The sequence below is a fragment of the Electrophorus electricus genome, chromosome 5 (genome assembly GCF_013358815.1).
Source record: "Electrophorus electricus isolate fEleEle1 chromosome 5, fEleEle1.pri, whole genome shotgun sequence".
Classification (NCBI taxonomy): Eukaryota; Metazoa; Chordata; class Actinopteri; order Gymnotiformes; family Gymnotidae; genus Electrophorus; species Electrophorus electricus.
The window spans coordinates 12,366,487-12,377,889 of NC_049539.1; the positions used below are offsets into that span (position 1 = coordinate 12,366,487).

General features: G+C 41.4%; 1 protein-coding gene across 1 annotated transcript in view; it reads right to left on the minus strand.

Annotated features, from left to right (window-relative positions):
* erfl1 (Ets2 repressor factor like 1) overlaps nt 1-6,374 on the minus strand; it is a 60,632-nt gene extending 54,258 nt beyond the window's left edge. The window contains exon 1 of the mRNA XM_035526481.1: nt 6,285-6,374. The gene's annotated coding sequence lies outside the window, so the exon portion shown is untranslated. The remainder of the gene's footprint in view (nt 1-6,284) is intronic.
* Between the last annotated feature and the right edge of the window lie 5,029 nt (nt 6,375-11,403).

Below are 11,403 nucleotides of genomic sequence, written 5' to 3' on the forward strand. Positions count from 1 at the left end.
TGTTTCGTCTGTCTGTCCATAACCGATCCATTAGTGGCGGCGCGTATAAACGGCTTACTGCGCACAGACGTCATGTGATTAGGGGATCATTTATTTTTCTGGATGTCTTTATTTCCAGTGTGCGTGCGCGTGCGTGTTCTTGTGTGTAATTGAGAGAGAGAGAGAGAGAGAGAGAGAGAGGGAGAGAGAGAGAGAGAGAGAGAGAGAGAGAGAGAGAGAGAGAGAGAGAGAGAGTGTGCATGTGTGTGCTGGGGCCGGGCTTTGTCACCCCATCAGGATAATGAAATGTGGCTTTAAATTGTTTATCATTCGAGGAAGCACGAGGTCAATAACAGAAACCTGGCGCCAAGGGCTCTGTTTCCCCACACCACATTCTAGAATCTAGTATCAGGTGAAATGATGACATCACAGCGGCAGTGGACATCTCCTCTGGCAGAATGCGTGTAGACTGTGTTCAGGGACAAATTGGGAATGGGATAGTCAGTCAGGATAGTCATTGGGAATGGGATAGTCAGTCAGCCTCCAAAACTCTCTACGGTGATCTGTTCTGGTAGAGTGGCCATTTGACTGGAATACCAGCAACACCTGAAGATGACAGTGGTTACTTTGGAGACACTTTCTACAAAGAGAGGTTTGGTGGTTCATTTTCCCGACCTCTCACACTTTGCTCTCTCTCACTCACACAATGTTCATTGCCCAGAAAAATAATTTCTTGGTCATTTCAGCCCTTTTGTGAGTGGCAATCAATTTCTCTTCTTTTCGCAGTGGTTGGAGAGGGTGAGCGTAGAAGTTTGACCTCCTCTAAAAGATCTATCAATTCATCCGTCCTGCAATCTGTCTATTTATGTTTTGATTGCTTTGGTTTTCTGTGCCCGTTGATGTGAGAGCATCTAGAGCTTCGTGGAGATTCATCTGGTCATCAGTCCATCATCTTGTGTGTTTTGTGCAATTATCCAGCTGCAATTTAAAATGGGTTGAAGATGGGAAGGGGAAGAGGAACCGAAGAGGAACCATGGTTGAAAAAACGCAAAACTGAACCTGTAGGGGTTACGTTTAGAGGGAAAGTTTAACAAAACATTTAATTTAAACAATGTCCTGCTTCCTCTTTGACACACAAGACAAGCCTGGTGTCCAAATTGTGCTTCCTTAGGTGTACACTGAAGCTACAAGTGAGGGAAACATATCCCCTAATTACCCTCATGCAAACCTCACACTAAAGTCATCACACAGTGGCCATGAAACATTTATTTCTATAGCACACAGGAAAGTTAAGAGTACTCACTTGCCCGAAACTGTATTGAATTGTTACGATTATGTTATGTCCATGTAAGATTATGTTATGTCCATGTTAGGTTATGTCCATGTAAATTATGTCCATGTTAGATTATGTTATGTCCATGTTATCTTTAGGAAAAATGATTGCCTCTGCTAATCTGAGATACCTTAAATACATGTACATATACTATAAATATGATACCATATATCAGTAATAAACAGATTACCAGGAAAATCAGTAATCAGTTTGTTTTCTCGGCAATTCTAACTTTGAGTTTAAGTTTGTTGACTGAAAGGCCTGCCAGTCAGGCACTATATTCTCAGCCACTGTAGTTTTATGTTGGATGTGTCTCATACTGTGGAGCCCTCAGGTTACTCACACAGCTTTAGTAGATACTAGTCTCACACAATGCATGTGTAGTTACTGTACTGATATATTTCCATTTAAGTAACTGGCATTACTAAAATTTAATATTCACATCAAAATAATTTTGTTATGTTTTTTAATAGTAATTTACTTACTCTGTCTGGTATTGGTACACAAAAGGATTGTGGAAACAATAGTAATCATTTTTACATAATCGTTTTTAAATGAGTCAAAATAATTTTCATTAATTGCTTGCTGTCACTTTAATAAATTTTTTCATCAACCATTAATTCAGTTTGATGTAGTGTTTGGGTACACCTGCTAAAAGAAGCCAGAATGCCTGATTCTGAGATGATTCTGAGGTGATTCTGAAGTGATTCTGGGATGATTATGAGGTGAACATTTTGAATGAATGACAATCAAATGAACCTTTTAGATAAACATAAGAATTATAAACAAACATAAGAATTATAAACAAATCATTGCAAATTATTTGGACCCATTTAAAGCAGCTTAAAGAAATCATTATTCTGAATGTTGTATTTGTCTAAAAGCCTTTTGTATATTTTCTCTAGATCAACCTTTTGCATTATTTTATGCTGGTTCCATCCGAGTGCTTATTGGCTACATCAGCTGTATTAAAAGCTTTATTAACAACTATATTATTTAAACCACATGACTGATTAGCATGTTATGGGCAATTAGTGTTTTAATTTAACCAAAAAATCCTATAAAGCTATCACACTGAAACAGTGAAAGTTTTACTACACAGTTTTTAAACTAATAATTCACTCCCTTAATGCAGACTGGGATAACAAAAGAGTTTTTCCTGTAAATGACAGTAATAGTGCAGGTCTTGCCTCTTCATACCCTTCAACAGGAAACATTTGGGAGGTGTTTGTATCTTTTTTTCCAGTTATTCTTAATGTTGATGTTGGTCACATGAGAATAACGACACAGTCAGATTGCAGGTACAAGCACACAGTGATTTACTGATAATAATGAACAATACAAACCACATTGCAAAATCTGACAGAAGGGTCCAAGCAGAACCAGACCAGTAACCAGAACCAGAAACCAGAACCCAGAAACCAAAACAGGAATCCAGAATTTAGAACCAGAAACCATAATTCAGTCTTATAACACAAGGGTGCAAGCAGAGCAGGACAGCCAGTGTGCTCAGAGTTAGAGCAGAACCTCCCAGCTACTGGCCAGGTGATGGTACTTACAGCCATTGGCATTACATTTAACCACACTGGGGGATCGTCAGCTTGCTTGCTTTGCTTTCCTTCTTCCTGAGCCGGCACAGGCCACATCCACACGCAACTCCCCATTTCTCCTCAGCCCAGCTCCCCCTCTTTTCTTTCCACGCTATTCTCCCCATCTCTCTTTCATCCTAACTCCTCTCATCTTTCACCATCTGTCCCGCCATTCTCTTCTCTCGTTCCTTTCCACCAGTTTTGTCTCTCTTATTCATCCTCCACACACACACACACTCACACACACTCACACACACACACACACACACACACACACACACACACTCACACACACGTTCTGTCCCTTCCAATATCCTTCTTGCTTTTGCTTCCCCTTTCCTGGCTTGCAGGACAACATTATATATTCCAGCCGAATGCTTTGCATGATTTGGGGAGTAGATGAAGCCATAGCGCTCCCTCCCTCCAGCTCTCCCCTCCCCTTACTCTTCTCGCCTTGTTGTTTAATGTTTCAATTTGGAGGAAGCAAACATTCAATCAGACAGATTAACTGTTTAATGCATGTCATCAGTCAAACTGTCTACAAGAGGAGCCCCTTTCACCTCACCCCCCCCCCCAACCCTCCACCTCTCGCTCTCACACACACACACACACACACACACACACACACTTGCAGTGGTGTTCTGAGGCTCTGTCCTTCTCACACAGGCTTCTCTCATACTTGAGCTCTTCCTGCCTGGGGCAGGACAGCGAGCCTCAGCACTGCCGTGGCTGGCTAGCTCCAGTCTCTCTGCTGTACATAAACACCCAGCCTGACATCACACAGGTCAATACAGCCACCGGCAGTGTGATGTAGAAGATAGAAGTGGGTATACGTTTGATCCAGCTTACAGATATAATGGACTGCCTATATTACAAGACTTCTCAGATCTGTGCCAGTATGGAGAATTCCCAACCACAAATTTGCACCGTCGGTTAAATTCTGGTTCACTGCTGTTCAAATATTCAGGAAACTCTTTCGCAATCTGTGGCCACGTCTGTGTGTGTGTGTGTGTGTGTGTGTGTGTGTGTGTGTGTGTGTGTGTGTAAAAAACAGACATATTTACTCTCTCTCTCACACACACACACACAGGGAGCACATGCCAGTGGATAGGGAAATCAAAGTGACAGAAGGTAGAGAGAAGAGGGACTGAGAGATTAGAGGAAATGAAAAGAGTAAAAAGGAAAGCCAAAGAGCGGGAATGAGAGGTGGAGCGTGGAGGAGGTGGAGCGTGGAGGAGGTGGAGCGGACTGCAAAACAGGGAACGAGACAGAAAGAAGGAGAGAGGGAAGCAGAGAGAGAGGGAAAGGGAGGGAGAGAGGGAGGCCAGATGACCAAACATGCTGCCAAAAACACATTTCAAAAGTCAATACGATACGTCAAGCATGCCATACTGATCACTAGTACATTTTATATTTCATAATTAAATTTTATCAAGTGTGCCATCCAACCAACATTGTATATTAAATCAGCAGAGTTTATTCCACCATAGGACTGCAGAAACGACCTGCTGTCTCCAGATTACACATGTATATATTAGGCATGCATACATTTAAAAACACATCAGCACAGTATCTCTCTCCATGTGTGTTGTCTCTCTCCCTTCTCACTCGCTCTGCCTTCCTGTCTCTCTCCTCCACCATGTCTCTCCCTAGCGCTCGTGGGGTCTGGATGACCACAGTGCTCAGGGTGTTTAAGCCAGGTAAGCATTGACAGCCAGCTCAAATGCCCTGCAGCCCAGCAGTCAATGTGCAGGGAGAGAAAGGAGACAGAGGTCAGAGGTCAGTGACAAGAAAGACATGTGCTGGGGGTAGACCGCGGTGGGCAGGTGATAGAACATTCTGTGGAAAAGGGTCATTATCAATTAGTATCCTATTGTTTGGTGCTCTAAACTGACGGACTTTTACTTCTATATCGATTAACCAAGATGAAAAATCTTGTGAAGAATAAGAAGTGGGAGTGTTACAAGATATCCATGCAAATTTTAGTAGAATTATATTCTCAGTCTGACTTCCCAAGTAGGTTACCATGAAATAATTATACCTATGAATTATTATTACTATTACTATGATTATGAATTACTTTTACCCACACTGCCCAATAATAAATTATTCTGAAATCAGTGGTCACAGATTGTATCCACCTTGGAGACTTTGCATTATGTATGTGTGAGCACAGAACATAAAACACCAACAAAAAAAAAAACAAAACAAGAAAATCTCTATCATACCCACATATGGTCAGAACAAGATGAATTATTTGATAAATGTGTTCTGAGGACAGACACACACACACATACAGAGAGAGAGAGAGAGAGAGAGAGAGGGACTTGACACCGAGGGAATGTCAGGATGTATTTAATCCCTGCGGTAAGTTAACACCCTGCTCCGCTCTCTGTCCCTCTCTCTCACTCCCTCTCTGTTGCTTATCAGTGCTTTCTCCCTAATCATTTCCTTCCTCCTGGTCCTCTACTCTTTCTAATGGAATTACACTGTATTCATCTCACCCTCCTCACCTCGTACAGGGCACTTCATCATCTTACTCAGGGTTTGGGTCACTTCTCCCTCTGGGGAATCCCTTGCCTTTACTTTGTCCCTACAGCTAGTCTCGCTTTTCTTTTCCCTTTGCAGGTAGACCTACTGTAGATCCATTTGTTCTCTCTCTATGGGATAATCACAGTTTACAATCTCTGACTACACACCATAGTCACAACACAGCCCATAATTCTCATTAATCCATTTGACTAAATTGCACAGTGCTCTTGTGTGCTTAATTAGAGCTGTGTTCCGTTGTCAGACCGAAGAAAGTTGTGGTGTTTGAAACAGAAAGAGGTGGTACAGGCAGCCCAACAGACCTCCAAGGCTTTTAGCTGTGCCAACTGCATCTTGTTCAAAAGGTTGTTGACTTGTCTCTCTGCCACCTCACATAGTAACTCGTTCTCCCACCTCCTTCTCCTCAACGTTGCTTCATGGCAGATTGCCTCTTTAATTAAGTGCTGAAGATTGCTGTTAATTATGACACTTCTCAAAGGTCTCCTCTGAAATTTCTACATTCTACATTGTTTAGTTCGTTTTATTTCCTTCTGTGTAAATCTTGCCATGAATCTTATTAATAGTATCTTAAAAGGTTGTCAATAATAATCTAAATATGTTTGTGTTTGCTTGCAAAAAGTGATCTTAAAATACTTGAAGCACTTCTCTGGAATTTTTTTTTTATTCTGTGCTCCAAACGTTGTTACAAAAACTGTGAAACATGTCCGGAGGAACTTAAAGAGGAACTGATTTCATAGAGCAATGAAAGATGCCGTGTACTGAGACTAAGAACAGAAGCAGAAGCTGCATTCGGTCCAAAAGATAAAGAAGAGGAACATAACGTGTTTTCTTACCTTCTGTTACTTCGCAGGAAAGGTGGGAAGAATAAGAAGGCAAATAAATAAAACGAAGCGTGTTCACAGCAGCGGCCTCATTGGCTGACAAACACCTTTCCCCCGAAAATTTGTGAATTCAGCTTCCTGCCCTGCGTGCAGCGTACTGCCGGAAACAGATGGTTGCCGGAATTGTCCTCAAGCGAAGTTCTAAAACTGTTTGCCAAGAATGTGGTTAATGAGCAAAGCGGGCATTGAATAGATTCGTGCTGTTTAGCATTATTTGAAAAAAAAACCTCACTAGAGTTGCCCTGGTGTCAAGCGAAAAAATGACTAATTAAATATATATAAGTACAAGGACAAGGTGATCTAAAATTCTGGCTAAACAATGACATCAGTTGCACATGTAATGCAAAATATATGAGTAAAATAAAAAGAAAGCTACCAGCGGTGTGTATTGAAAGAAACAGGGCACCATGCAAGGCTCTGTCTGTGGTCCTGAAACCACCCGGAACGCCAGTGGGTGGTAACAAAATCACCCAGTGTGGCCAGTTTAAAAACGCGGCTTCTGTTTTTCTGCTTTATTTGAATGTATTAAATGTTATATGACAATATTCGAAGTGGATGGAGATGTAAGTAAGTTATACTGGGAACTCTGGCAATTAAAAACAGGAATATTTATGGACTCTGTACCGTCCATATATTTCAATTGACCCCTAGCAATATGCTGCTTGTTCTACCATGATACCAACACTCGATACTTTGATCTGAACCATGCAACCCTGACAAGCAGACCTTTTGTTAAAGAGCACAAGGGGCAAATCTGAATGACCCGGCATAACCTTGACTACCTATGCCACGGCCTTGGGTTTGGATCACGGCGCGCCGGACACGTTGCCTTCCCGCGAGAAATCCCTTGATCATTTCATCAAACGTCGTCCCACAGCGCACGTACCAAGTGCTCGTGCTCTGCCTTTTTTTTACTACATAATTAGATTTTCCAACCGGTTGTAGGGAATTACACCTACGTCTATAAATGCACGCAACCATATCTAATGCCCTACCCAAAGTCAAACTTTAAATCTAACTACATATGATTATAACCATATATAGACTTGGCCAACCAAGCTGAAAATATTAAATATTCATAAACATGCATGCCCGCTAGCTACCTGGGGGTGGAATGGAATATTTGGAACCTTAATGTTCATCTTCTCAACTTGGGAATTCGTGTGTTTCGTGTGCATGCCAGCGAGAGAGCAGGACGAAACTACGCAGAAAGGCGGGCTTTTAAAAGGCCAAGCATAAGGCTGGAGAAGTTTACACGCGGGCTATCAAGCGCCTGCTTATTTTATCAGTGGAATAACTGTGAGCCCTGCCGCGAGGCCGGGATGGCACGAAATGCGACGCATCAACGGAACACCTGTTACTGGTCTTTCACTCTCAAACGTAAGCGCGACGACGTCGATACGGCAATGGTGCCATCAATTAAGCCTACATGGATAGCTGCATGAACGACTCAGCGCGCCCTGATGAGCATGGTATGGAGTTAGCTACCAAAACTTAAAGCACATGATTTAGTGCCTTGCTAAATCATCAGCTAGCTGAGTGAAAACTGTTCCTACTGCCTGTCGTGTATATTCTGATGTGCAGTCGTCTACGCTAGTAAACTACTTGTAATAGCTACATATAGAAGACAAACAGACAATAAGATGACAATTGATAAAGAAAAAAATATGATGTAGGGGTAAAATTGACGTTTGAAACTCATAGACTTTAAGATCACACAAGTAGACCCCACACATATACAGAGAGGGAGAGAGAGAGACTACCTCTCCCCCACCTCCTCTAAACACCACCGCTACTCGCTTTCTCCGCTGGAAAAAAACGGCAAGGAACCGCGACGCGCAGGGCCGCACATAGCTGATCAATATTCGATTTAGTTGCTAATTTAGGGCCTTTCTATAGCTGTCATCCCGTGATGTATGAGTCCTAACCCGAGGTCGCCGTGGAAAAGAAGAAGAAGGGGAAAAAGAAAAAAAAATCAAACACCAGTCAACTTTTCACTTAACAATAGACCGGCTTGAATATTATTTATGGGCGAAAGCGCCACTTTATGGGTGAATTGGTCGTATCGCTGAATGATGAACCGAGTTTGTAGGCCTAAGTGCACAACACGATCGTAAATAGACACATATGTGCGAAAACATGTAAACAGCTAACTGGATAGGACACACTGCAAGGGAAGTAACGTTAGGCTGATTTCTAAAAATAAATAAATAAAAGTGACGTGAGCATAGTAGATATCTGCTTTATTAATTTCGTTACTCTAATGTGAATTAAAGAGATCGCAAACTGCAGTCCGAATAAGACATGTACAGACGCCGATGTAAAATACGCAAGCACGCCAGTTTACGTATGCCAGCGTTAACGTGCAGGCACATATGGCGGGAGACTGTAAAGCCACATCGGAGATCAAGAGCACGCAAGACCTGCGCTACCCGCGCGCGGGCGCGCGCGCATACAGACGGCCGCACGCGCGCATTCACGTCGCTTTACGTTGCTTATTTCGCCCCGTAGTGTCTTCCCAATCGATCACTGTTCTCAGGATGTTATCAATAATTTGAAAGCTTGATTAACTTCAGTGTTTCCATAACAATTCTCCGCGTTCATACCCTCTCGAATTTTTAATTAACACTTGCTTAATTAGTTCGAGATCGTTTAGGACTGAGATGCTTCGTGGGGGCGGGGGGATTAACATAAAATCTGGGCTGATAAATTGATATATTATCAGGAAAGAAATGTTGTAGGAATTTCTTAGCGGAACGAATCATAAACAGACATCCATCAAAAGAAATCGTTCAAGACAATGTAGACTATAATAAAGAATGCGCAGTTATTTAATTATTTTATGCCTTTGCTGCAATTTAAATTTTGTGCACAGAAATGATTAGGACACAGTTGCAGGGCATAATTTTTCTCCTCTTGACTGCGATTAATATATAATCAGCCAAACACAGATAATTAACAAATGGTTAAAGTATTAGCATCCATTGCTGCTGATACTAATAATTGTTGTCTATTATGGATATTATAGTTGCTAGAGAGACCTTCACATTAGACTAGCTGTGAGTGTGTATGGAGGCCAGGCCGAGCTACATAGACATATGGAGATATTAAACTTGAAATGTGATTAAACCTTTTTAAACATGCTTGTTATTGGTTGGGCACATTATGACATGTAGAAGTCTCCTGACATGTTCTAATGAGCATAGAGACCAGTGTATAAACTAATAGCAAATTAATGGCATGTCGTGTCTTTTATACCAACGGACACTTGTAATATGCTTGTCTGTATCAGTTAACTCTGATGATAACTATTTTAGATTAGGCAATATTTTTAAAGTATGTCATCTGATGTACTCCTAGACATTCATGAGAATGACATGACAATTTTTCTTCAAATGTTCGAAAACCTCCCTATCGAGAAATGTATATAAAACCTTTCTGAACTAAGTAATCCATCAGTTATGTAGATAACCAGTTAGTCTGTTTCTCAGTTATTGACATCACAGCAGCAGTGTTTGGTCTGAGGCTGGTTACTGCAACATCCAACCAAAATCTATGTGTACCAAAATCTACCTCAGTGCTTCATATATGGCAGTAGGGCTCGCCTGGCCTCCTGAATCCATCTGAATTGAAAGGAAGGTGTGGTAAGTATCTGTAGGGAATAAAAGGTCACAGTGCGCTCAGCTCCATACTCTATGCGGTATGCACCTCTCCCTCACAGTAGTGGCAAGCTTGTAAACCAGATAAGATCAGACGTATATCTCTGTGTACTAAAGACTATTGTCTCAGAGGGTGCTGTGATCAGAGTGCAGCGAGAGGGATATTACACCCATGTGTTACACAATGAAGTTGCATAGAAAAAGGGGTGAGCTGAGGGCTGATTAAGACCAGCACCGGTGCCCCTTTGTTACAGATATTCCCAGGCTAACACCTGGAATTGCATATCCCAGTATTCCAGTCACTGACTAAGCATCTGCTGTGGCATTGGCCTCCTACACAGCAGAGGTCTGGTGACAGCCAGGCATTCTGTGGCCCTTTGAGGTGGTTTCACACTATATTCAAGTCCTCTAGTCCATATAAGACAAGCTTAAAGGGGCCAGCTGGGTCCCTGCTTTATTTGTATAATGATTTGACAGAGTTAATCTTTCAGTCACCAAAATCTATTTGGATTCCCTTAGAGGAATCAGGGCAGCACATGCCACACATTCTAATGTGTTTATTATTATCTCTTATTATCAGATATACTGTAAATATACAGAATATCTTATTATATATTCACCATGAAAATTTCAAACTGTGTCATGACAGCTTCGTTCAGGTTACATCCTGAATACTGCACACTGCTTGTGATACACCCTTTTGGACAAAGAAAGGATTACATCATGAGGTATGTCATTCCAAAGATCCTATAATTGCATATGTTGAAAGTCTGTGGTGAAACATTATTTCTCTTAATTTGTTGATAGGAAAATCACAAGATTTGACTTGATCACAAGATTTAACTTGATCGCAAGTGTTTAACTAGAATCCTGTTTATTTCCACAATGATTCTGAACTGTAACTTTATATGAACTGAATGAATAGAGGTGATTTACTTGCGTGTGGTCTTTGGTTAATGACAATCAGACGCATGGGCATGTCAAAACTTAATGTTTCATTATTGCCTGATTCTATGTAATGCCTCTGTTTTGCATTCTAATGTGGTATGGACCAGATGCTAGCATAATTGAATGTTAACAAGGGAGCGATGAAGAGAAGGGGCGGAGCTTTTACAGGGAGGACGGATCAGATTGACTGAGCCATGCTACACTTCTCTCCCACTGGCTGTCAAACGGACTGTCCATCAAGGAAAGCTGGAGACAAGAAAGATCATGAAGAAAAGATGCATTTAAATGAGTTCATCAGATTAAACAGAGTTATACCCTGGGGACTAATCAGAGATAACTTAATAAATTGTTCATCATAATAGAAACAATATAACAAAAACTGTTGGGGGAGGTATTGGAAACTAAGCCCTTAACCTACAAAGCACTTGATAATGCAGCAAGCCAACATCATCTCTTTAGCTTTT